This window comes from Ursus americanus, chromosome 8, assembly GCF_024610735.1.
Source record: "Ursus americanus isolate L20-20 chromosome 8, mUrsAme1.1.p, whole genome shotgun sequence".
In the NCBI taxonomy this organism is placed as follows: Eukaryota; Metazoa; Chordata; class Mammalia; order Carnivora; family Ursidae; genus Ursus; species Ursus americanus.
This window is the reverse complement of record NC_142134.1, coordinates 70677465-70705387: the sequence shown is the minus strand read 5'-3', so window position 1 is coordinate 70705387 and position 27923 is coordinate 70677465. Positions and strand designations below refer to the sequence as shown.

General features: G+C 43.0%; 1 long non-coding RNA gene across 1 annotated transcript; it reads right to left on the bottom strand.

The window, feature by feature from the left end:
- Positions 1-155: 155 nt before the first annotated feature.
- Positions 156-23417, bottom strand: LOC148109604 (uncharacterized). Its single transcript, XR_015725582.1, has 3 exons — positions 22980-23417; positions 12055-12115; positions 156-1862 (listed from the first exon to the last, which is right to left on the bottom strand). It is a non-coding gene; the product is annotated as an uncharacterized LOC148109604 (long non-coding RNA).
- Between the last annotated feature and the right edge of the window lie 4506 nt (positions 23418-27923).

Here is a 27923-nt window from a genome sequence, read left to right as displayed (position 1 = left end):
CTATATGATAAATGTCTATTTATTCACTCCATGAGTATTGAAATAGATCCAGGGGCTGGGAGTAGAGCAGAGAACAGACAGACAAAAGTCCCTGCCCTCCAGGGATTTCCTTCTCTGAGCGCCTGGGGCTGATTGACACTGGACAGCGTGTGACGTGCCTGCTAACAATGTCAGCCCGGCCGCAGCCTTCAACTTGATCACTGTGTCAGGAGTGTGCAGACTGCCTCACAGGGGCCGAGCAAATTCACTTTTGCCGCTGCTAGTGGAATGACCTCATCAAGATGCCAACCTTGACCGAGATGGGTGTGTTCCGAGGAGTCCAAGCGCAGGCTTTTGTGAATTTTCCCAGCAACTGAGTCCAGAGCTTTCAAAGGTTTCAGAAGCATCTGTAGCACCTTAAAAGTTTCAAACTGTGACCCATCAGGTAGTAGCTATAATATTATCAGAGATAATCAGGTTCAGTCTGAAAAGCATCTCTCAGGGCTATTGCCAAAGAGATTCCTATATGGAATTTAGCAAGTTTGGCTGAGGGAAAGAAGGGGAAGTATATCTGGGTTACACAGTTTGCACGCATGACCACTCAAACGTATAGAGAAAATGGAGCTCCTTTATTTGGACAACAGTTCATCTGGTCATTTTATGAGTAAAGAGAAAATAATAATAAATGCCCAGTCCTGTTTAAATTTAACCCAACCTGATCATTTATGCCATCACTCCAGGTAATAATATTCCTGATGTCTCAGTCCGCTTGGGCTGTGAAAACAAATTCCCATTGACTGGCTTAAACGACAGACATGTATTTCTCACAGTTCTGGAGGCTGGAATCGGTTCCGGAGGCTGGAATCGACGATCGAGGTGCGGGCAGATTGAGTGGCTGGAGAGAACCAGCCTGGCTTGCAGACGGCCAGCTTCTCGTCGCAGCCTCACGTGGCAGAGACAGCCAGAGCGTGCTCTCCTGTCCCTTCGTACAAAGGCACTAATCTCATTCACCAGGGCTCCACCATCATGGCCTAAACCACCCAAAGTCCCCACCTCTTAATTGCATCATCTTGAGGGATAGGATTTCAACTTATGGATTTGGGGAGAACACAAACACTCAGGCCATAAAACAGGATTTTCATCAATGACAACATACCAATAGAGTATACGATTAATCAAAGACTTTTGGATGGCGAGAACGCTTCCATGTCAACTCAGAACAGGGTTATATTACAAATACTCTTCTCTCTCTTTCAAGAAAAATATAACAGTCTCTGAAAATTGAATTAAACAATTCTTTACACTTCCAAAGAATGTGACGAAAATGCTTGCTCTTCCACTGAAAAAAAGAAACTTTTCTAAATCGTAAGGTTGCTGTGCAGTGTTGATGACCGGTGAGAACGAATGCATGGTTTAGGGAACGTTTCCAACGTAATCCAATATGACAATGGTATTAGTCTCCCACTGCTGCTGAAGCAACTTGCCACGAACTTGGTGGTTGAAAACAACACGCATTTGCTATCTTAAGAGTTTCGGAGGCCAGGAGTCCACAGTGGGCCTTCCTCGGGGAAGTAAAGTTGTCTGCAAGGCAGTGTTCCTTCTGGAGGCTCTACGGGAGAGTGTGTTTTCCTGCTTTCCCACCTTCTAGATGCTGCCTGCATTCCTTGGTTCGTGGCTCTTTCCAGCAATGATGTTCCTCCAACCTCTGCTTTCATCACACAGGTGACAATTCTGATGACTGTGACCCTCATATCTCCCTCTTAGAAGGATCCTTGCGACTCCATTGGGCCCACCCAGCTAACCCAGGACATCTTTGGGGGACATTTTTCTGCCTACCAGAGCAATGTTACCCGAATCCAGAGTTTCTTGGTCTAACAATATTCCTGAAAAAATAAATAAATAAGACTTAGATATAAAACAAATGAGCAAAATGTTGTGTTATTATCAGTCAACACCACTAGATTGGCATCATAATTTAGAAAATCCTTGCTGAAAGTGGAGACCTCACCTACATCACCCACATGGAGTTCAAATACTTATACAATATGTGGGGTACATCTTTGGAAATCATAGAGAGGCAGAAGGAGACTAGGTAAGGCACAGGGAATCTCAAAAGTGAACCATGATCTCAGGATATGATGCTGGAGAAGGACACAGCCCCTCAGAGAAGTTCCTGTGCCCATTTTATTTTTTTTTTAAGGTTTTATTTATTTATTTGAGAGAGAGAGAGAGAGATCATAAGCAGGGGGACGGGCAGAGGGGGAGGGAGAAGCAAATTCCCCACTGAGCAGGGAGCTTGGTCCCAGGACTCTGGGATCATGACCTGAGCTGAAGGCAGAAGCTTAACCTTAACCGACTGAGCCACCCAGGCGCCCTCCTGTGCCCATTTTAGATCAATTTCTATGTGTGAAACATTTCTTCTCCTCCTTCCTCCCTTCTCCCTCCTCCTCCTGCTGCTCCTCCTCCTCCCGCCCCCCATCCTAAACCTCCTTCTCCTTTTCGTTTTGATTGTTAAACCAAATGGAGCTTCATAAGAAGCCCATGTAATTAGGACACATGTAAAATTCTTGCCAAATAAATTAGGTTTCATGCTCTCCTTTGCTCCTATAATCGCATTTTCTTTTCTACCACAATGTCAACAATTAGTCAGCAAATAAGAGTCCGCACTTGACATAATACCGTTTGATCCCTACTGAGCATTTGGCCCGTGCCAGGCTTTGTGCTGAGTACTGAACGTGCATTATCTCATTTTATCCTCACCAGAACCCTGAGAAGTACTCTAATTACCAGTTTTGAAAGTGGAAATCTAGTTTTCTCATTTGTAAAACAACCAGCTTGCATAAGATAATCTCTAATTTTCCTTCCCTCTCTAAAATGTGGTTTTTAAAGCGAAATAATATGTTCAAATTTATCGCAAATGGAGCACCTACTACGTATCAGGCCCTAAGCTCAGCATTTTCATTTGGGCTATTTGGTAATGTGCGAGGGAGAGGCCACATGTATACACTAAAAATTCAACATTTGCAGGATTCCAACCACCAGTTCAACTACATTTTGAATATATACGCATTTCTGTGATTTTCGTAGGTCAAGTTCTCAGCTAAATAAAACAAACATATAGAGGGCATATGATTATTTGTTTTATTGTTTTTTGTTTTGGAAAAAATAATAAGCAACAATGACAACCAACTTTGCAACAACAGTGACTTTTCTTTTACCACTTGGGGAAGAATCGATAGGATGTCATGCATTTTCTTTTTCTTTTGTAGCAATTCCCTGAACCCTACAGATGTTGAAAGGCAGGACAGAAAGCATCCATTCTATGGAAAAGGAGATGCTGATGTGAGGCCAGTGGACGTTCTTGGTACTGCTCAAGAGAACAGTGAGCCAGTCCGCAGGGAAACCCTGTTGTCCTGCTGACGGTCACCCTGGGCGGCCCCAGCTGGAGCAGCCCACATGAGAGGCAGCTCGCTATACACCCACTATTCAGTAGTTATGTTGCCAGGGTGATTTCTGTCTCCAGAGCGAATTATTCAAAGTTTTACCTTGGTTTTGAAAAGCATGTCCCTTGTGATGAGCGGCCAGTAGAGACATTTTAAAAGCCCAACTTTAGGAGCACCTGGTTGGCTCAGTCAGGAGAGCCTGGGACTCTTGATCGCCTGTTGTGAGTTTGAGCCCCACGTTGGGTATAGAAATTACTAAAATAAATAAAGAAATATCCAACTTTAGGGGTTCTACTGGAATAGATTCTTACAGTGGAAAAAAATCCTGGAAAATTCATGAGTTGATCACTTTTTCGTGTTTTGTAAAGGTGCCTTTTTTTCTTTAAGACTCTCATCTAGAAGGCTTTATCCCTGTCAGTCAACACTATAGCAAATATTAACAAGTTACTTAGAACTTATAAAATTATGCCCAAAACACTATTTTGTAGCTGAGAAAGCAGAGTGGGAATGCATTACTTTTTCAAGTTTTCTTTATGTATCAAGTTTCATACCAGTCAGTGTAAGTTACAATACTACCATGTTAAGTTATACATTCAGAGAATCAGTTCTTTTTTTTTATTTATTTGAGAGACAGGGAAAGAAAGAGGGAGAAAACAGAGGGAGAGTGAGAGAGAGAAGCAGACGCCCCACTGAGAAGAGAGCCCAACGTGGGGCTTGATCCCAAGACCCTGAGATCATGACCTGAGCCAAAGGCAAATACTTAACCAACTGAGCCACCCCGACACCACTCAGTTCTTTAAATTGAAGTTTGGCTTACAGATCTTATTATTCTATTTATAAGGCTAGCAAATCTTAATGGTCACTTTCAAAGGGCTTTCGATTCCTTGGTCCCGTTTACAAGTGTAGTTAAACAAACATCTTGAAACAACCTGTATACATTTATCCAGTTGCTTTTCTAAGTGCTCTAATTAACTGACGAAATTTAATAATTCTCCTAATGAATTAAATTTAAAATACTGTAAACCTTAGTTCTTGCAAATGTTCTAACACTGCATATAAATGGAATATGATTCCAAATCAACTGGAATTGCCAGGCTGACCTGTTTCGTGTAGACCACCTCCCCTTGCATGATTATCACCAATACCTAAAATAGCAAATACACACAGATTTTAAACTGAAAACTACCAATACTTCCATTTTTGTTTCTTTTAGTTATTTTTACACTTAATTTGAAATCTTATCAGAGCAGGATGCTTACTCACTGAGGAAATAATTATACCATCTCTCAAATTTTCAGGAATTGCTCTCCCATATATTTCGGGAATTAATCAGAAGGCTTGAGGTCACATTATGATCTTCAGTCTTGCCTCAAATACCACCTCCTAAATGATTTACCCAATTCAATACAGCAAGCTGTCTCCCACCTCCCCAGTATTGCTCATCTTCCCTACCCTGCTCTAAGTGTTTTTTTACTTAATTTTAACATCCTACATAATTGGTCTGTGTACTATGTTTGTGTTTATTGTCTGTCTTCTCCCTTGAGAATGTCATCTCCATTAGGACAGAGATCTTTCTCAGTTTTTTGCTTATTGGTTTATCTCAAGCACCCAGAACTGTTCCTAAATTATATAGAAAACAAAGCTTTTATATACACACAAAAAACTTAAAACACACAAATAAAAAATTTAAAGTGTCCTCTTTCCTCCCCCAACCCCACTTCCAAAGGTAACCATTTCTACATCTCTGTACCTTCTCCTATACTCTTTCATAAGTCTACGTCCACTTTTTTTCTTACACAATGGATTATTGGTAAACATATTGTTTTGTAATTTGGAACACATAGTTCTAATCAAGTCACCTTCTTCTGGAAAAAAATGTTGGACAATATAACTCTTCTTTTTATAAAGAGAAAAATCATATATGACAAAAAAGAACAAAGAAGTCGCTTACTTTTTAGATCAATCATTTGGTCCGCAGGAATTCGGGAAGGGGAGAGGTACACATAAGTAGTACTCAATAAAGTTTCTTGGGAAAGTGACTGGAGCCGAGGTAAATGTGTTTCACCCTGGCTGAGAGGATGGATGCAAAGAGAGACACGAGCGAGCAGGGCATCCAGGACAGACGGACTGGGTGTGTTCTGTGGACAGTGAGCAGACGGGCCAGACAGAGCAGAAAGACTGTATATTGGCAGATAAGTTTATGATATTTGCCATCTTGCAGAAAATATATCCTACATGCCAGGTACTGTGCTAAGCATTTGATGAGGTTTTCTGTGTTATCACATTTAGTTCCCAAGACAATTTTTTAGCATTTAATTTTGACATGATTTTAGACTTACAGAAATTTGCAAGTGTAGTACAAGGAATCCCTCCATATCCTTTACCTGGATTCTCTACGTGTTAACATTTTACCCCATTTGCTTTATCATATTCTCTCTCTCTCCTCTCTTCATCTCTTTCTTGTGTGTGTGTGCATGCATGGGCAAGTGTATGCATGTGTGCACACGTGGGTGTGTGCAGATGCGTGCATACTGTGTGCGCACACGTGTGTGTGCATATGTGTGCAGGTGCGTGCATGTGGGTGTGCACTGTGTGTGTGCATTCTGTGTGTGCATGTGTGTAGGTGCGTGCCTATGTGTGTGTACTATGTGTGCACATACGTGTATGCATGTGTGTGCAGGCGTGTGTATGCATAAACTTCGCTGAAGCATTTGAGAGCAAGTTGCAGACATCTTACCACTTACCTCTAAATACTTTAGTGTGTATTTCCTTTAAAAATATTTTTTAAAAGAATTGTCTTATATAACCACAGTACAGTGATCAAAATCAGGAAATTAACACTGACAGAGTTCTGTTATCTCACCTATAGATCTTATTACAATTTTGCTAACAGTCCCCCTTATGTCCTTTGTAGTTTGTTTTTTGCTTTTTGTGTGTTTTTTTAAGATTTATTTATTTATTTGAGAGAGAGAGAGTGCGCAGAGGGAGGGGGAGAGGGAGAGAGAGAATCCTCAAGCAGACTCCCCACTGAGCACAGAGCCTGACATGGGGCTTGATCCCAGGTCTCTGAGATCAAGACCTGAGCTGAAATCAAGAGGCAGATGCTTAACCGACAGAACCACTCAGGCAGCCCCACAGTTTTGTTTTCTTTTTAAGACGATGCAGGGTCCAAGTTGCATTTAGTATCACATCTCTTTAGTCTCCTTTAAACTGGAACAATCCCTCAGTCCTTTTTGTCTTTTATGACCTTGACTTATTTTGAACACAGGACATTTGTTTCATAGATTCTCCCTCGGTTTGGGTCTCCTTAGATTTACCTGTGCATTCTCAGCAGGAATGACCTCTGACATGATGTGGGACCATTGTCACTACATCCTACAGGAGGCACTTGATATTTTTTGTCCTATTACTGGTGGCATTAACTTTGATCACTTGGAGAGTGGTATTATCAGATTTCTCCACTGTGGTTACTCTCTTTCCCATTCAAATTAGTCAGTATTTTCTTGAGAGATATTTCAAGACTATGGAAACAGCTTATTTCCCATTAAATTCTCACCCACTAGTTTCAGCATCTGTTGATGTTTCCTGCCTAAATCAATTGTTAGTATGATAGTTACCAAATGGTTCTTTTCCTAATTCCATTATTCTTTCTACATGTATTAGTTGGCATTTTACTGTAAGAAAGAATCTATATTTTCATTCATATATTTTATCAGTATGGACTCACAGATTCCTATTTTACTCTATGGTTTATTATCCATTCCTATTTCATTATTTATTTTGATGCTCAAATCGTTCCAAATGTGACCAGTGAGAGTGCCTTCTAGTAGCTCCTTTTTGACATGTCCACACTTCTCTGAGTACTTCTTTACCTCTGGCACAGCAAGTCTCATTTGGGATTAGGGACCACTGCTCACCCATGCTGGAGGACCAACTAGTATGAGAACTGTCCTTGCCCAACTCCTCCTTGACAAAGCAACAGAGGAAAGAGAGGAGACGGTATCCACAGACCGTATGGCATCCGCTAGAAAACCGAACACCACGTCATTGTCATTAGGTGCTTAATTGTCAAGTACTCGGTGAACAACTCATTGAACTTAACTTTGGTTTTGAAGTTTATCAGAAACATCTTCTCTGGGATTTTCTTTTAATAAAAATTATCATTGGTGAATGGGAAGCATCCTTGCCAGATTTTCACTGTGAGTGACCATAAATTGTGCAGTTTGTGGAAAAGCTAATGTAATGAATTACATCATGCTGTAATAAGACAATTTAAAAAAGAAATCTTTCATCCCAAAACCCCAACATTTTTAACACTTTCATTGAGGATTAATTTATACATCATGAACTGGGGTCATATAAAGATACAACTCAAAAAAATTAATAAATAAAGTATATGACTCAATGGTTTTCAGAATGTTTGCAGAATTGTGCAAACATCACCACAACTTTAGAACATTTTTGTGGCCCCAAAAGGAGACCGTGTACCCCAGCATTCTTCTCCCTCTCTTCCAAGCCCACTGTCGGCAACCACTAAGGTACTTCCTGTCTTACGGGTTTGCTTATTCTGGACATTTCTTATAAATGGATTTACACAACATGGGGTTTTTGTGACTGGGCTTTTCCACTTAGTCTGTTTTCAAGGTTCATTCCCGTCGTCGCGTCATGTCCCAACACGAACTTTTGTACGCCATCATTGTGTCTCTCGTCCCAAATAGAGTACAGCATGTACTTATTGTCCTTCCCCTTTCTTCACAGAAAAATATCAAGCCTATTTTTTTATTTCCACATAGTTTTGTTCTTTATAAGTTTAATGGCTCTGTCAGTATCGAATCTCATGACATCCCACTGCAGTGGAAATTTCCAGGTCTGAGATTTCAGGCAATCCCATCAGATCCCATATCCCTTACTCATACCGTCATTAAAGATGAATCTGTTTACGAAATTTGAGCCAAAGGATAGCATGTAACAATGACCATTCTAATACTCAATTGTTCCCTCTGCAGCTAAATGGAGGTTTTATCCTAGGGAACCTGTGACACCATCTCAAGGGCTGACTAGCCACACCAGTGACATCCTCTTCTGAGCTTCTCCCCAGCAGACGTGGAAGTCACTGCCATTGTTCCTCAACTAAGGGCCATTGTGACAAAATGCAAAAAATAAGCTTTCCGGAACATCTTCATTATAACATTAACACTTCTTTCTCATGCCTGTTTATAAACAAATGGACTTCTGGGTTTTTTTTTTTTTTTTTACTTTTTATTAGGGAAATTTTTGAATCTATTTTAAAGCAGAGAGACTACTATAATGCAGTCCCCTTTCCCAGCTTCAACAATGTCAACCCATGGCTAATCTTGTTTCATCTGTACCTTCACCTCCAGTCTCCCATCTCCAACGACAAAAGCTTCGCACTAAAAATATTTTCCAATATTTACTTGGAATGCCCCTGCGCTGTCCTCCCATTGATATGATTATTTTAACTTAATTTTCAATAGGTATTTTGGGATAATTGCTACGTGTCCAGCACTGGGTCCTGAGGATACAAAGATGAATGGGACATTGTTTGGGCAGTTTACAGACCAGGAAGGAAAAACACAAACATCCCATTTGATTATGACATGGGGTTGGGGGCTGGACAAAGTTGGTTCCTGACACAGCTTCCCACAGGCAGTGGTAGGATTTGGAAGTAAAATCATTGATAGTAATCACATGCTGGCACGAGGGTAAAGTTTCCAATAGAGCTGCTGGTATGGAAGATACCACATGATATTATTTTGGACAGGGTTGACCTTTGTGATGAGCTTGGGGTTGTGCAAATGTGAAAACAGGGCCACCTCTCTGACTGAACCCTTGAACAGATGTGTTGGCACAATTCACAACCTAGAAAACCCAGAGCACTGGAAGTCAGTGTGATTGCCCTTCTGTTTCTCCATTGCCACAAATCTCCCAAAGCAAAGAGACATGGGGCCCACGATCAGCTGGAATGGGGATAGCGACAGGGTAGGTAAAAGGAAATGTAAATGAATGTCTCCATAAATTACCAGCCTCACAGGTATGAGCCGAAGTTCAAATGTATATAATACAAAAATAACTAGACAGCCAGCCATAAATGGGAAGAAAATTGTTTGTCTGCGGAAGACCATGAAGCAGCTTCCCTTCCCGTGGGCTCACACTGGCCGCCTCGTCTGGGGCAGGTGACATCTTCCAAAGTGCAGGGGACAGCTTGTTTCTAATGTCAGAGCCGGATCATCATTTCCTTGACAAATTGTTCCAACAGTGAGTGATCTTGTTCTTCCCGTGTTCAGTCCCTCATAACGCCCCAAGATGCACTCCAACACACAGGTCGTTCTGGGAGCCAGAGCTGTGGCTGCCCGTAGGAACTAGAAAAGGTTCCCATTTGCTTGCTATCAGTTTTGAAGAATGGGAAAAGGTAGGCTGGTGAAAAAAAGGTCGTGGAATGAGGGTGTAGATATAAACACAGGCACCGAGGCATGAAACAGCATGGCCCTGTCACATGGCATCGGTGGGGGTCAAGTGCAGGACAAGAACCATGAAGAGAAGGATGCAGGTGCAAAAGGTGGGGCTGGTGCCCAGAGCTCTTCCTACAGCCTGTGAAAGGACATGGGCTTGATTAGAGGATTAGAAGCAGGGGAGAGGCACGATCAGACACCATCAGACTCGTGTATTAGAAAGATCCCTGTAGATAGTAAATTGGAGCAGAATATACAGGTGGAAACAGATTGCAAAGTGAAGGGCAGAAGGAGGCAGCCATCAACCAGTTCAGAAAGATAAAAGAGTGGTTATGAACTAAATTGCAGCACCCCCAAATTTCTTATATTGAAAGTCCTGATCCCCAGGACCTCAGAATATAACTGTATATGAAGATTGACCTTTAAAGCGGTAATTAAGTTAAAATGAGGTCATTAGGGTGGGCCCTAATCCAATATGCCTGGTGTATCTCCTTATAAGAAGAGGAGATTAGGACATATATTAGGATCCTGTGAAGACTCAGGGAGAAGACAGCCAAGCCAAGGGGAGAGGCCTCAGAAAGAAATCAACTCTATGACACCTTGACCTCAGAACTTCTAGAACCTTGAGAAACAAACTTCCGATGTTTGAGCCCCCCCAGGCTGTGGTACTTTGTTATGGTAGCTGTAGGGGAGTAACACTGGGGAGTAACAGGATGTGAAGGAGGGTTAGGAAAACCAACAGGACTTGTTGGTTGCAAGTGGGGACAGAGGAAGGAGGAGGATTCTGGAGGCCTCCCAGATTTCTCATTTGATGGGGTTGCTGATGGCGATAGCATTAACTGTCACAGGAATCCAGGAGAAGGGGCGGTTTGGGATGAGTTACATCTTAGGATGTCCCTGTGGGTGGGACATCCAGATAACACACAACCAAAAACTGAACATTGAATCTGGAGCATTTCACAAACACCAGGACAGCTATGATTCTTGTCCCATTTCTGGAACTGTTTTTGCTGTGTGTTCTTCCCTCAACCAGAAAAAAAAAAAAAAAAAAAGACAAGATAATAATACCTTCCCTGTCTACCTTGCAGAGTTTCTGAGGGATCAGATAAAAGTAATATACTATATGCAAACACCCCTTGGGAATGGTTTAAAAGCAGTTTTTTAAAGAAAAATTTATAATTACATCTACTTTCTCCAGGACACTAAAGGATGATTTTAAAACTGGACTGAGCTCATTGAGATTCTTTTTTTTTTTTTTTTTTAATTTGTGAGAGAGAGCACAAGCAGGGGGAGCCACAGAGGGAGAAGCAGACTCCCTGCTGAGCAGGGAACCCTATGTGGGGCTCCATCCCAGGACCCTGAGATCGTGACCTGAGCCGAAGGCAGATGCTTAACTGACTGAGCCACCCAGGCACCCCTCGTTGAGGTCCTTTAGAGGAATCTGACTCGAAATGACAGACTGTTTTCTAGGCATGAACCCTTTACCAAATCCTGGATCTGGTAGTAAGCTGTGTCCAGATCCCTTTGGTTTGGTTTGTTTTGTTCTGTAACTGACGCCTATAACCAGAGGGTGGCACTTTGCGTTATTACATGCATTTCTGTACGATTTCTTTGCAGTGGGAGTATTGTAAATCAGAGATAAGTTGTTTCACTTGAAACAGTGAGTCAAAAGAAGTTAGAGAAGCAATGAGCTTCGCCTGCCTGTAGATATTGTTGTTTTGTTAAAATCCTGGGCTGTTTTAGCCTTGATATTATGTGATATTGTCACAAAAGCATAGGTTGTCATAATCATAGAGCAACTGACGATGTGCAAAAACGTATAAACTGTGATTCTGAAGTTAAACTAATTTTAAAAACTGAAATGGCATGACCACCTTTCACCACCAGGGGGAAGCAATCCACAGGCAATAAACATTGTGTTCTGGGGTGTGGTTGTGAGGGGGACAGGGGATGTTGACTGGGTCTTCCAACTCAGATTCATTCTATGATTCTAGTAGGCTACATTTCAATTTCAAGTTACAATCAAAGAAGGAAAGCCCTTTTTATATTTTACATATACCACTGCTGGCTAAGTAGAATGGGCATCATTTCTGAGGGGGTGGGGGTGTTGTGTGACAGAAGGGGACAGAAACTGTTAGAACTTTAGAGGTCTATCATCTTACCAGTAATCTGTAGTCGTAGCCATAAAAGTATGCTTCTTTAGTCTTCTGAGGGAACAGGGCCCTAAAAATAAAAATATTTGGTTAACTGATAACTCACCAAAGATAAAAGAGTAGATAGGGCAACCATGACAAGTCACTGGATCAATTTTTTATTCATAAAGATTTACTCTTTAAAAGTTATTATCATTGTAATAATACGTGGGAAGAAAATTTGGAAAACCCCAAATTAGGGGAAAGAAGGTAAAAATTAAACCACTATTGATATTTTTATTTATTTTCTTAAGTGGCTATTTTCCTAAGATAATGTATTTAATCAAGTCGATATCTTAAATCTTTTCTGGAATAAAGAAAGCAGGATAAATTAGATAGATAGATGATAGATAGATAGATAGATAGATGATTGATAGATAGAAACCATCTCAATAGTTTCCAAACCTGGATGATGGTCAAAATTACCTGGTGAGCTTTTAAAAACTGGTTCAGAATCTATTGTGGGAGAGGGAAGAGAGGAGGGAAGGTAGATTCCGGAGTGAGTGTGTGTGCACGTGTGTGTGTGTGTGTGTGTGTGTGTGTGTGTGTGTCCTTTGAGTTCCCCAGCTGATAGGTGAGAGTTGACATTTGAGAATTACTGATACACTCAAGTTTGTGGGTGGGGCCACAGAAAATATACAGTGTCTGAATGATTAAGGACTTAAATTTAGTTAGCCCAAATTGTGGAGACCAAATTGGAATTAAACAACTTTTTTTTAAAGATTTTATTTATTCGTTTGACACATAGAGAGAGAGATAGTGAGAGAGAGAGCACAAGCAGGGGGAGCTGCAGGCAGAGGGAGAAGAAGGCTCTCCGCTGAGCAAAGTGCCCAATGCGGGGCTCGATCCCAGGACCCCAAGATCATGCCAAGAGCTGAAGGCAGATGCTTAACTGCTTAACCGACTGAGCCACCCAGGCACTCCTGGAATTAAACAACTTAAAAAAAAATGAAACCTTTGAAATATGAAGACTATGGAAGACATATACCTGACATATTGACAACTCCAATAATACATTTTTTAAAAGTCATTGCTATTTTATTAGAGAAAGGAGTTTATTTAAAATTTCAACTACTGAGAATGGTTTGTCTCTGGAAAGTATATAGAGATGGTCCAACTGCTGGAGAAGGGCACGAGAGTTACCATCCACTAAAGACCTTCATGGTAAAAAAACAAATCAAGCACCCTACAACATTCCTCAGGACCGTTGCTCACATTATAAGGGAGATTATTCTCCAAGAAGAAAAAGTTCAGGGAATTTTTTTTAAAAGATTTTATTTTTTTAAGTAATCTCTGTACCCAACATGGGACTTGAACGTACAACCCCAAGATCAAGAGTCACATGCTCTATGGACTGAGCCAGGCAGGTGCCCCGATTCAGGGAATTATTGGAGGAAAATCCCAGACCTGACCAAGATGAGATTAAGAGATAACAATTAGTCTTCTCTACTCTTAGCTTATGGATGTAGATGGATGCAAGGAAGTTCTTTAAAAGGCACATGATTGAGGGTAGATGCTTGTAGACCCAGCTCTTAGAAACTAGCAGGACTGGACCCCTCGCTAGGCAGGCTGGATGACTGGGGAGGTGCAGGAAGGCCAGTTGCCTCAGGTGAGACTCCTACCCAAAAGGGGTGATTAGGACCAGGAACCAGAATGTGTCTGAGGAACGGAAAGCTCAATGGGTCTGAATGCTGAGGCAAAACTGGAAAATAAAGAGAACAACCACCATGGGATCCAGACACCACCGAGCCATTGAAGGCTTGGGAGATGTTCAACAGCAGTCACCATCATTGTCAACAGTTCAGGATGTGGCTGGGGGCAGGCAGGACAGAAGTTCAAATTTGTTTTTCCAGAGAAAGAACTAGCTGGTTTACAAGACCAGAATCAGGCATGAAAGGGAGGGGAGCTTCATGATGCATCAGCCACCAACACACATTCGTGTCAGGAGCTGGGGGAGCAAAGTCCGGTCTGCGTTGCTTGGGATGATGGGTCTTGACCTGCCTCCACCAGCTGTCCAGTTCCGGTGAACTGGGACCACAGAGTCTCAGCAACAGCTCTCTGCAGACCAGAAATAAGACGGTGCGTCTTAACCCAGCGAGGCTGCTACTCAATGTGGTCCGTGGACCTGCCTCAGCAGCTTCACCAGAGAATTTGTTAGAAACGCAGCATCTCAGGTCTCACCCCGGAACCACTGAATCACAAACTGCATTTTTTTACAGGACCCCAAGGCAATTCTATGTACTTGAGGTTAGGTCTTCTGGTAGTGGTCCGTGAACAGCCTCAAGAATGACCAAAGCAGGCTTGTTAGTTCGTGAGCTCAGAAGAAACTTCTGCCTGAGGGTTCACACGTAAGTGCAGAATTACCCCAATCTAGAGGCTGATCCGAACACTCCCTAGATGTAAGAAGAGTGTCCATCTCTCTCTCTGTTCTTAAGATTTTTTGTTTATTTATTTTTGAGAGAGAGAGAGAGCACACAAGCGGGGGGAGGGGCAGAGGGAGAATCAGACTCCCTGATGAGCAGACAGCCAGACGTGGGACTCAATCCCAGGACCCTGGGACCCTGACCTGAGCCGAAGGCGGTCGCTTAACCAACTGAGCCACCCAGGTGCCCAAGAGTATCCATCTCTTAAACAGAAAGCTCAAGATACAGGAAATTAGTTATACGTTTATTCATTGGTAGAATTGATAAGGATGAAATAAACCTATTTTCCTGAGTAATTCACTTCTCAGAGGCAGAGCAGAACTTCCTCTTAGCTCTAGGGAATGGTTGATTGCAACATGTGGCGTGTTCACCCTCTCCAGACGCCCGTCCACACACTTCACATAGTCATCCTGCCCGAATGTAATCTGTAGATTCAACTGGCCCCCACTTTTCACAAACTGTATTCTACCACCATTGCTGGGCATGGATTTTCTAATTCTAGAAGCAGATTCTGTGGCACTCAGAAGTATACCTTTCTGCAGTTCTTAAATTTCAGACTCACCTAGAAAGATTATTTTAAATGCAAACTTTCCAACTCACCGTCCCAGAGATTTGATTCAGAGGGTCTAGGGTGAGATCTAGAACTCTGCATTCTTAACAAGCAGCTCTGGGGAGACTTACCCACATGGGCCACCACCACACTTTGATAAACGTGGGTCTGCTTGTTAACGATCGCTTCTGGCTTACACAGGCCACTTCCCAGGGAGTGAAGAGGGATTAATGAGAACAGCAGAGAGGTGCTGGCTTTACAAGCGTTTCTGTTACACCAGTGATGCCAGTGAAATCCTGCTGACCTATGGCAGAACTTGGAGAAAATTGCTTGGTGAATCACTGCCAAGGAAAATGCTTCCCTGGCAGGGGTGCCTTGAACTTGAGTCCCCGCCCCCGGAAAGAACAGTGGCTCACAAGACCACCTGTATTAAATAGGGAAAGGATGAGACTTCAGGTAGGGAAACAATAGGGACCCCAACTAGGTTCTGAGGTATTTCAGGTATGCCGCCACTGAGAACAAAGACGAAGATCAGGAAGGAAAATCAGAATACTCTGTCCCAACTGCCAGGGTTACAGTGTTTTTCAAATAATTACATTGTGACCACAGAAAATAAAAAATGATCACAGAAAATGACCAGGCCTCAAAGGAGAAGTTAACCATTAAAAATGTTATCATAAATCCTTGCTCAACCAAAGATGTCCTAAGAGTTGTAAGGCCACAAGTTTCTTGCTCTATTCTAAATAAAAGAACGCCAATGAAAAGCCCTCACTGGCAACCCTGGTGGGACCCTTCTCTCTCTTGAGAGCTTTTTCCGTATCCCTGCTTAATAAAAACTCTATCGCTTTACTCGCTCTCCTTTGCCCGGGAGATTCATTCTTGGATTCTGTGAGACAAAAACCTTGCTCTCCTGCTTCCATATGGAAATGATGAAGTTGAGAAAAGCATTTCCTTTCAGATAAACACCTATACAAGTGCAAACTCCTAACAAGATTAAGGGCAAGCCTAAAATGTTCTCCAGGAATTCTGTATATATCTGTAAAACTGTTGAATATAATACTAGTAAAAGAAGTGAATTGCACGATTATGCAACTGACGCTGTGACCTTGTTTAAGGGTATCATAAAGGTGTCAAAATTATAGGGTGAAGGAGAATACAGGCAAGATCATTGCAGGTATTTGGTGGTGAGGCCAGAATGCCTCTCAGTTACTATGGAAGGGGTGGGTCAACTTTGCTGGCGTCACCTCCCACGGGGTGTGCACACACGGTTGCTGTGTAAGATGAAATGTGATGTACAGCGAGTCCCTCGCATTACCAACGCGTGCTCTGATGAGGGGCGTACACGAAATACCAAATCCTCTGCGTCAAGCTTTCACCTCTTTGAAAACGTAGAGAACCCATAATTGTTAACTTTCATCGTGCTCTTTTAATGTGCAAAACTCTACTCAAAGTGCTTTATCTGTGTCAGTTAATTCTCCCGGCGAGCCCAGGAGGTGGGCATACTATTATTCACCCTTACAATAAGGAAAGGGAGACAGGGAAGCACGCTGTGAGGAGCTACAGACAGTCTGACTCCAGAGTCCAGTTTTACTGCATCGCCTGTCAGTAATTGATGGGTGGTATTTATTTATTCTGGTTACTAATCCTTTGCTGATTACATGGATCACAAATCACTTTTCCCAAGCTATGGTTTGCCTTTTCACTGTCTTAATGTCTTTTGTTGGACAGAAGTTCTTCGTTTTCATGTAACTGAATTTATCAAACTTCCTTTATTGTTAGTGCTTTTTGTACCCTGTATGAGAAATCTTTGCCTACCCCAAGCTCATCTAAATAGTCTCCTATGTTATCTTACGCAGATTTTATTGTTTGACCTTTCACATTTGCTTGGAAATTATTTTTGTGTTTGTTGTGCCTTAAGGGTCAAAACTCCCTTTTTCCCCAGACACATACCCACTAGGCCATGCTTCATTCATTGAGTTCAAAGGGCTTCTTCATTTATGTAAAAGACTGTTGTTTCTCCACTGCTCTGTATTACCACTTTTAGAACAAATCCAGTGTTCATATAAGAATGCTAATTCATTTTTAAATATCAGTTTGGCATAACTCGTGCATAAGCCAAATTATATTGGGATACTTTTTATTTTATTTTATTTTTTCCTTAAGTAGCCACCACACCCAACATGGAGCCCAACCAGGGCTCAAACTTATGACCCCAGTCAAGACCTGAGCTGAGATCAAGAGTCAGACACTTAACCAACTGAGCTACCCAGGCACCCGATTGGGATACTTTTTAAAATATTAGGAAATTTTACAAGAAATCTGATCATAATACTCTGATCCCACACATAACTGGACTTCTGCCCCGGGTGGTGAGGGTGAAAGCCCACGCATGTCCCGTGGCAGCTGTCTTCTATTCCAGAGCCTCCCAAAGGGGTGTGCGAAGAACACTGTTCTCTGGACAGGTGAGGGGAGGGCTTAGAAATACATGTGGAGGGCAAAACATTAAATCCTTCACCACATAAATTCATTTGTTCAAGCCACAGAGTGTGGCCAGTTTTCTTTTTCACCCTAGGATTTTTTCTAAACTTTTAAGGAGCTCATACCTGGGATGTAGCATTAAGAAGAAGCATCTCCCAACTGTATGTGACCTCAAAACCCTTTGATCTCAGAGCACTTGGCTCTCAGCGTGGCCTTCATTCTCTATTTACTAGTGAGAAGAGAAGACATTAAGCCATTAAGTTCTTGCCATCAAACCTATGAAGCCACCTATGTCTGACCTCACTCTTTCCTTCCTCCTCCAGTTACTAGCACGTGCTCTTCAGTCAAGGGATGTCCCTTTCTTCCAGACCAGGGCTGCCCCTTTTGCTTCCTTAGGACTCTGCTCCCCACGCCCCCCTTGCATTATCCCTCTTTCTGGTGATTGGCTCCTCCCCTACAACACATAAACATGCTTGACATCACCCACCTTAAAAAAAACAAAAACAAAACAAAACCATGAGGGTGCTTGAATGGAAATAGGTGATTTAAATAGAGTGTCAGATAAGGCCTCACTGAGAAGCAATATTTGAGCAAAGACCTTAAGGAAGCAAAGGGGTGAGTTTGGCAGAAATCTGGAAGCATCACCTCTGACATATCAAACAGCAATTGCAAAGGCCCTGTGGCAGGAGCCTCCCTGGCTTTTTCAAGAAACAGTGAGGAGGTTAAGTGTGATGGGAATAGAGGGAGTCATAGGAGACAAGGCCCAGGAGATAACTGGTTGGAGGTGAAGGAGACCAGATCGCTTGTCGGATACTGTTAAGTCTGAAAGTGAGTGATTGGGAAGACCTCGCTGAGTTTTGAGCACAGGAGTGACATGAGCTAACCTACATTTTTACAGAATCTACTGAGGATAGAATATACCTTTGCAATTGCTCTTGCCAAGGTAAACTGTAACCTCCACATTACATAATCTGTTGGACTCTTCGCAGTCCTTATTCCTGCTGACTCACCTTTCCCCAGTATTTGAGCTTGTTGACCACTCTTGTCCTCTAATCAGTATCTTTACCTGCTACCTCTGGGGCCACTCCTTCTCTGTCGCTTCCTTTTCCAGTTTCCTAAATATTGGACTTCCTTAAGATTATGCATATGGACCTCATATTATCTAAGTACAAATACTCTGCTTGGGCATTCTTATCCTCTCCCCTGGTTTCAGCTATATGTCGATGTTTGCAAAATTGGTATCATTAGCCAGGATGACTCACCCGAGCTCCAGACCCGGGCATCCACTGCCTAGTGCATATTTCCACTTGGATGTCTCCAACTTCACACTCAACTTGGGTAAAATGGAACTGTTTTTCCTACTGCCTCTTTGCTTAACCCCGTCCCCCAGGCCTGTTTCTCCTCCTGAGTCCTCTTTCTCAGTTGAAAGCAGGATATCCATCTTGCTGCCTAAGCTAGAAATCTGAGTCACCTTTATATCTTCACAGTCCCTCACTCTTCAAATCCAGTCCCTCACCACGTCATCTTGATTCTACCTTAAGTGTGTGATAATTCTCTAGGTCTCTCCTTTGCTCCAGCCACCGTGCAGTACAAGCCACATCAGCTCTCTCCGGTGTACGATTCTTCAACCACTGAACCCTGCTTACCTGTACAGCTCCATTTTCCCTCGCTGTCTACACTGCAGCCACACCGACCTCTCAATTCTTTGGAAGACCACCCACACACTCATGCCTATTCACAAGCCCTTCACCCACCTCCTCTCTCTTCACCTCTATCAGTCCTACCCATTGTACAGGTCTCAGCTTTAATGTTAATTTTTCTGGGAGAACTTTCCTGACCTACAAATCAGGTGAGAGCCTCTTACTCTTTCCTCTTGTATTTTCCCTATCACAGCCCTCACTCATCACATACCCTTGGCATCACATACCCTTGTTTAGTGGTCTTTCTTCCTTCCTGCACGACGTGCTGAGTGAAGGCAGATTGTGTCTTTTATTTATGCTACCTCATTACCTGCCATACTGTAAGCTCTGAAAATGATTGTTAAGAGAATGAATGAAGTAAATAGGTAGATGCTGGGGTTTGTGTAACTCAGGACACTCTTGACTCTCTTATTCACTGCTGTACTTCCCAGCACCTAGAACAGTGCCTCGCACAAACTAGGCATTCAATAAATATTTGCTGAATAAATGAATGAACACACACAGCAAAATTCCATTCCAGTGGTCTGAGGAGTAGTAAATTATGCAGTCTGTGTTATGGCTCTATTAAGAACTATCCTCTTGGGGTGCCTGGGTGGCAAAGCGGTTAAGCGTCTGCCTTCGGCTCAGGGCGTGATTCCAGCATTGTGGGATCAAGCCCCGCATCAGGCTCCTCTGCTGTGACCCTGTTTCTTCCTCTCCCACTCCCCCTGCTTGTGTTACCTCTCTCACTGGCTGTCTCTATCTCTGTCAAATAAATAAATAAAATCTTAAAAAAAAAAAAAAAAAAGAACTATCCTCTTAATCCTTAAATGACAGAGACATCACAAGACCAAATTACACAGCCATGAAGAAAATGCACACAGAAACATGAAATGGTATCTCAATAAATCTTTATGCATTATATTCATGCTCCCCCACATAAATGCCTCTTCCCCAACTTCATAGAAGGCTAGGCTTTCTCTGTAAAGGGATTGAATCAGAGGTGCTCCAGATTTGGGGGCCCCAGATCCAGCAGGGGGATGCATGTAGTTGAAAATAGGGAAATTAAGTGAAAATCTATAGACTGAATTATGTAAGTCAAGACACGTTCCTCCTGGCATGCTCCAAAAATCTAGCCATCAGGCTATTGAAGGACAGACAGGAAATTGAAGGGTCCTTTTTGAGGAAAAGGAGCAACCCAAGAGAAAAGGCTTGTCGATTTTGACATTCATGGATGTCCCAATGAAATGACTGGGTCTTACCTAATCACCCTTGAGTGACAGCTGCTAATTATCAAAGAGGTTCCACTTAGCCTTTCGGTGCCTCACTTTTATATATTATTAGACAGCCAAAGATCACCAGGCATTTGAGGAAACCTACCTGCATCAAAGAGATTAAAACAAGTAAGATAGTTCTCAGAGGAAACAGACAATTCACAGTAGAAGAAACTTCAGAGAAAGCATCATTAATGGCTATAGAAAAATAGTAGTAAATATTGCGTCAATGAGAAAAGAAAGAGCTCTTGGAAATTAAAATTTCTGATAGCAGAAATAAGAAATTTAAGAGCAAAATCCAAAGAGATGGGAAATAAGATCAATGTTAAAAAATCCATGTTAAGTTAATGTTCAGCCTCTATTTGTTCTTAATATAATTGATTCTTAATATGTAGTAGCTATCATCACTTCATTCAAAAGGTAAATTTGTCAGGGGCACCTGGGTGGCTCAGGCAGTTAAGCATCTGACTTCAGCTCAGATCATGGTCTCAGGGTCCTGGGATTGAGGCCCACGACAGGATCCCCTCTCAGTGGGAAGTCTGCTTGTCCTTCTCCCTCTTCCTCTGCCCCTCCTCCTGCTCGTGCTCTCTCTCTCTCTCTCAAATAAATAAATAAAATCTTTTTTAAGAAAAGGGGGGGTGGGGAGGGGGGTGCCTGGGTGGCTCAGTTGGTTAAGCCTCCAACTCTTGGTTTCGGCTCAGGTCATGATCTCATGGGTTGTGGGATTGAGCCCCAGGTCAGGCTCCTCACTCGGTGGAGAGTCTGTGTGAAAGATTCTCCCTCTCTGCCCCTCCCCCTGCTCTCTCTCTCAAAATAAATAAATAAATCTTTTTCAAAAAAGATAAATTTGTCAGTTACCTTTGCACATGAGATTCCTTCGAACTGGAATGTGTCTTCCAGGAGTATTTCATTAAAATGTAAATTTCAAAGTCTCACATGTATTATTTTAGAACATTAATCTTAGGTGTGTACACAACAATGAAATTGCTCAGCATTTACAATATGCTTTGTTCGAGTTGCATTGATTCAAACAACATTAACAACCTAGTGTACAAGCTTGCAGCCCGAAATGCTTCTCTGGGTCTCTGTTTTTCTTGTGAAGGCTCCCATGTCAACATTAATAAATGAAATTTGTATGCTTTTCTCCTGTTAATCTGCTATGTCAGTTTAATTTTCAGTTCCAGCCGGATACCCTAAAAGGGTAAAGGAGAAATTTTACCTCTTCTACAATGTTGAAGAACATAGACAAAGAGCAGCTGATGTAACAAGGGCATCAAGAAAGATTTCCTATGGGAAACGGGCAGACACTGTTGCCTAAACAACATCCAGTTTCCCTTTCATTGTTGAGTTTTAGAGCCCAGATTTTCACCCTGGGTAGCAGCCCTTCTTACAGATAGGGATGGCCAGTGGGTTGTAAGGAGAAGTGCTTGAGCAGAGCTTTCAAAGCATTTTGGAAAGGAAATGACTCAGCTGTGGGGCAGGGGCAGGGTTGGGGGCTTTGTCTTTACCCTTCCTCCTGTCTGGAAGGCAGAGATAATGGCTGACTTTCCTGCAGCCAGATGACCTTGAGGATACAGACTCTCCATTAACGAGTGGGAGAGGACCTCTCTGGTGTAGTCTTTCACCCCCACTTGACCACGTAAGAATGGGGCTTGCACCTGGAACACTTTCTTTATCTTAGAGATAAAGAACCCACACAGCCTGGCCTGGACTCATCACCTTGTATGGGGATTATCTTTCCCTGTTTCAGGCTCAGTGTATGTTCCTTTGTCCTTCTGAAGCATGTGTGTCAATCCATGGCCCATAGGCCTGCCCCCAGCTTCAGTATTCCAGACTCCACGGAGGAAGGGGAGGGGTCCTGGTCCTGAGGCAACAGAGGGGTGCTAGTAGGCCAGTTGCCCTGCATTGGCTCTCAGGGAAACCCAGGGGCCATGGGGGATGGACCCCCACTACTGCAGCTGACCTTGCTGTTTCTTCTCTATGTGAGTAAAGCTTTGCTCCCTCCAGCGCTTGACTGCATTGCATTTTTCTTTGACAACCCTGAGACCAAGATGGGGTGGGCAGAAGAAGTGCTTGGACTCCTCCGGGTATTAGGCAACACATGTCATTTGCTTAACACTAAATATGGTAGAGCAGAAAGACAGAAGAAATTTGAGCCTCTGGTAATTTTAGGCAGCCGCTGTACCAGCCTTTGTCTTCACTCACATGAGAAGGTAAGTCTCTAATATGTTTAAGCCTCTGTTTAAGAATTTCTTTAAAACTGCACGCAAAGCTACGTAATAGTGAGGATTATGGGTGCCCGAAACCACAGATAGTCCTGAACTCTATAGACCTACCCCCTATGATGAAGTTTAATTTATAAAAAATCATCCACAGTAAGAGATGAACAACAGTAAGTCCTAATAAAATAGGACAGTGATAACAATATACTGTAATAAAAGTTATGTGACTGCGGTCTCTCTCTCACAGTATCTTCTCGTGCTGTACTCACCCTTCTTTTTCTGGTGATGATGTGAGGTGATAACGTGCTTGCAGGACAAGATGAAGTGCAGGGAATGACGTAGGCGTCGTGACAGAGTGTTAGGTGAGACGTTCCGTCAGAGGATCCAGTCACGATCACCTACTTCCAGGCCGTCTTTTGTCAGAGGGAAACTGAAACCACAGAAAGCGAAACTGCAGAGAAGGGGGACCACTGTACAGGGCTGTGTGGGCCTCTCAGGTTTGCTGGCTTCCCAGCACCTCTGACACCCTCCTCCTCTGGTTAGGGAATGTCCCCTCTTGGGAGTCCCACCTCCTTAGGGAGCAGCCAGAAGCTTCACTTTCCCAGCAGGTGGGGGCAGGCAGGTGGCCTGACTGTGCGGTGGTGCCCTCAGCAGATTTCAATTCAGAGGAGAGCAACCTGAGCTGGGAGGCCGCTGTGGGATCAGAATTCCTGGGAGGTTTGAAACAAAGGGAAGACGGATGTAGCTCGTGCCACGTCTTCCTGCTTCCTGCTACCTTGAGCCGGGAGAGGACGCCTATCCGCCCAAGCAACCGGGAAGGAAGGGTAAGCAGAGAGCAAGAACACCGAGGCACCACGAAGCAGCTGAACTAACATTGGGAAAACCTATCACTGGACTTGCTATTATATGAGAAAAACAAACTGCTGTTTGTTTAGGCCTCTGAAGTCAAATATTCCGCTGCTTGCCAATGAAATTGTTCCTAACTTAGGGCAAAATTACAAACCAGCCGTGCTAGGTGTTGTCATGGAGATGTGAATGCAGGGCCTCTTCCTTGACAACTATGACGGAAACGTTCTCTGTCCTTGTGCTCCTTAATCTCGGGAGCATTTGAAGCTCTTGAGCTCTCTGTCAGTAGGCAACCTCCCCCCTTCCTTGGCTTTGGTGCCATTGTACCATTAATGTTACGAAGCTGAGCATGGTGCCCAACGCCGGAGCCACATACAGGGGTTACAGCCAGGAGGCTCTCAGCACACAAATCTCTAATATAAGGGATTTTACCAACTTGATGGGTGTGTGATCTGTGTGGTCGCATAGGTCCCCACACTTACTAGGGCCCAACACTTGGCTTAATGACCTGCTCTCACCATCCTGTAATTCTTGATCATTTTGAAGAAGGGGCCCCACATTTTCATGCCAGGCTGGGCTCTGAAAATTATGTAGCCAGGCCTGGTAAAAGACGCTAACATACTAATGAACCAAATCAGAAATATGGTGCCAACATCCTCAAATTCCTCCCACTTTGATTCTCATACATTTAGTGCAATATAAATTGATGACTTCCTGCTTTCGTGCATAATACTTCAAATGAAAATCAAACACTCCTCACAATGCTACTCTTCTCTGTGAATTTATTTTTTGTAATACAAATGTGTAAGGTTTAAAAAATGTTTTTATTGAAGGACAATTAACATACAATGTTATATTAGTTTAGATGTGTATGGTTTTTTTTTTAAAGATTTTGTTTTTGTAAAGTAATCTCTACACCCAGTGTGGGGGTAGAACCCACAACCCTGAAATCAAGAGTCACATACTCTACTTACTGAGCTGGCCAGGCACCCCTAAATGTGCATTTTAAGGAGCAGTGGCAGACCACGTCCCCCTCCTTCAGACAAGCCCATTTGATGTTTTCTCTGTCTACAGTCACCCTCAAAGGAAACCAGATAATGCTGTGGCATCATGATTTGTGTTATTATCTAAATTCTGAACTTCCAGCAAGCCCCCACAAGAATTTGTCCAGTCTGGAAAAGAAAAAAGAAAAACCAAAGTAAGCATGAGAACCAATAAGAAGTGGGAAACATTTCAGCTTACCGGGATGGCAGAACTGAAATACCTACAGCAAGGCTTTGTAATGTTATCTGTGTGTATTGGTTAGAATTCAATCACAGCTGTTGTAAGAAAGGACAAAATCACAGTAGTCTAAACAAAGTAACAGCCAGAATATTAGCAGTCCAGGAATGATTCACTGGCGTCATTGTTGGTGACCAGCTTCCTGTGTCTTGTGGTTTACGCTCCGCCCACTAAGGCTGGGTTCCAGGGACAGAGAAGGGGAGAGGAGGAGGAAGGCTCTCTTCCCTTTTACAGAAATCTTAAGGCTTTTTTCAAGGAGCTACTCTCTATTTTCCTCCTGCCCCATTGTTTGCTACATTTTATTCTCTGGGCTGGTTCTTCTTTGTTCCAACATCTTTGTGTTGAAGGCCCTTAGAGCTCAGTCCTTGACACTTTGCTTCCCGCCGCACCCACCCCCCTTTCCTGGACTGATGGCTTCAGGTACCATCTTCATGCAAATGACTCTCAAATGTATATCTCCAACCCAGAACTTTCTTCTGAACTCCAGACTCATATATCAAGCTACTTCCCCCACATCTCCATTTGGATGTCTAGTGGACGTCTTACACCCCTGACCACCTCCTGCAACCCTGCTGCACCTACAGCCTTCCTAGTTGTTGGCATCCCAGTTCCCATCCTCACTGATGGCAACTTCTTCCTTACAGTTGCTCAGACCAAAAACTGGAGTCATCTTTGACTCCTTTTTCTCACACCCAACCTCTAGTTCATGAAGAAGTTCTGATGGTCCCATTTTATTTATCTATTTTTTCAAAAGATTTTATTTATTTATTTGTCAGGGAGAGAGAGAGCACAAGCAGGGGGAGCAGCAGGCAGAGGGAGAAGCAGGGAGCCCCACATGGGACTCGATTCTGGGACTCTGGGATCATGACCTGAGCTGAAGGCAGACGCTTAACAGACTGAGCCACCCAGGCGTCTCTCCACTTTAAAAATATACCCAGAACCTGACAATTTCTCAACACCTCCACTCCAGCACCCTAGCCTGAGCCACCATCAACTCTGATTTACATTTTTTAAAAGTGGCTTAAAACTAAAATATTTATTATGCTCACAGATCCCGTGAGGTAATAATGTGGACAGGGTCAAGGGGGGATGGTTCGCCTCTGCTCCTTGATGTCTTAGCAAGAAGACTCAAAGGCTGTGGCTGGAGTCGTGTGAACCCCAGTTCTCACACATCTGGAGCTTGATTCTGGCCGCTGCCCCCGGGACTGAAGTTCCTCTCCTCTTGGCTATTCCTCATGGGCTACGGGCTATGTTGGACTTCTCAGCAGGGAAGCAGTATTCGAGCAGCCAACAATCAGTTCTTTCCACTCCCTAGATGTTTAGCCTTCACAGATTATTCACTGGACATCTCTCTTCTCCGTGTTTCATCATTAATGTTTATAGTATTGAGTATTTATGGTTTATAGAACACAGTTTTCATCTTGCAAGGATTTCAGCTTTGGAGTATCCTTCACCCAAGTTTCAAATGTCTGGCTGACTTCATCCTGAGGAGGAGTGAGGAGAAGGAGCACTCTCTCCTGAGAAGTGAATCAATGGCATATGTCATCTAGAAGCTAGATTGCAGGCTTGTTATAAAAGGACAAATCTCAGGAACAGCCAGGTGAAAGAGATGCATGGGGCAAGGTATGTGGGAAGGGGTATGGAGCTCCCAGACCCTCTCATAGTAAGCACGTCACTCTCCCACGTGTTCACCAACCCAGTGCTCCGACCCTGACCTACATTATCATGTCTATAAACAGGATTTGCTTTGCTCAAGGATTTACAGAGTTGTGAAAGGAGTTCCTTGGGATCTGAATCAGATACCCTCAGGCGCCTCCTCACAGTCTCTCTGGACCATGCTTAGGTTTCTAGGGAAGCAGAACTTCCCCTACCTACGTTGCTCCATCTTTTTGTACCCTTCATGCCAATCTCTATCAATCGTACTAAAGAAGAGCTTTTACTTCTCCCAGTTCCTTCAAAGTACTTAACGAGTCCATGTGAACTCCCACATCAATTATAAACGCTTCCAGCCTTTCAAGATCCTCTTTAATCCAGCATCACTCTCTTTTATAACCACCTTTTATTCCAGGCAGGCCTGATCCCCATACGCCAAGCCAAGCCAAGCCAACACCCTACCTCACACTCCTCCATGTTTTCATGTCCTCCTCAATCATATACATCCTTCTCATTCCACTGGCTCATTTCAACCTTCCTCTTTGGGTTTTGCATTTACAATCTAAAGACCACAAGTGAGACCTATCCTGTTCTTCAATTATCAAAGCTATATCCACTAGACCTTGATCATGCTTTCATTCAAACATTATATGAACACCTTATGTATGTGCCAGCCACCATCTACACTCTGGATCTAGGCATTGAAAATCAAGAGACAAAAGCCTTGGGGGAAACATACAACGAACCTACAGGTAATTAGTCCTTCGAGACAAGCTGCTATGGGAGCAAAGGAAGTGCACCTAACCCCCACCTGGAATGTTAACGAAGTTTCCTGGATGTCATGCCATCAGACAAAGCTTTAGTCAAGCCAAGAAGGGGGCAGAAGGAACTGGAGCATAGGCACATATCACTCAATGAACTACTGTCTATTTTTATTTCTTACAATCATGATGTATCTTGCTTCTACTACATAATAAAGTCCTTGAGGCCAGGGACACTTAAAACCTGTGGTACCGCAGTTTCTAACAAAGAATTTAGTGAACACCTTGTAAACTTAAGGTTTGATTGATGGCTAAGTCTCACATCCCAAAGTGGTCAATAATACTATTTGGTAAGGACAAAAGAGTTACTTGGGTGCTATGAAATTTATTTCTCCCTTACCCCACTAAGTATATGAAAATGTAAATGTTGTGGTCCTTGAAACACACCGCAGTTGGTGTATCCCCACCACCACCCTGTGCCCTAAGCTAAAATCAAAGATTCAGCTAAAATTAGGATCAGACACTGACGAAACATTAAGGATAGCTTCCCTCACGCCTTCCTCCTTGTGCTTCTCAATGTTCTCAGAGTTACTTTCAACCATGTATTTTTTTAAAAAGATTTTATTTATTCATTTTTAGAGACAGAGAGCCTGAGAAATGGAAGAGGCAGAG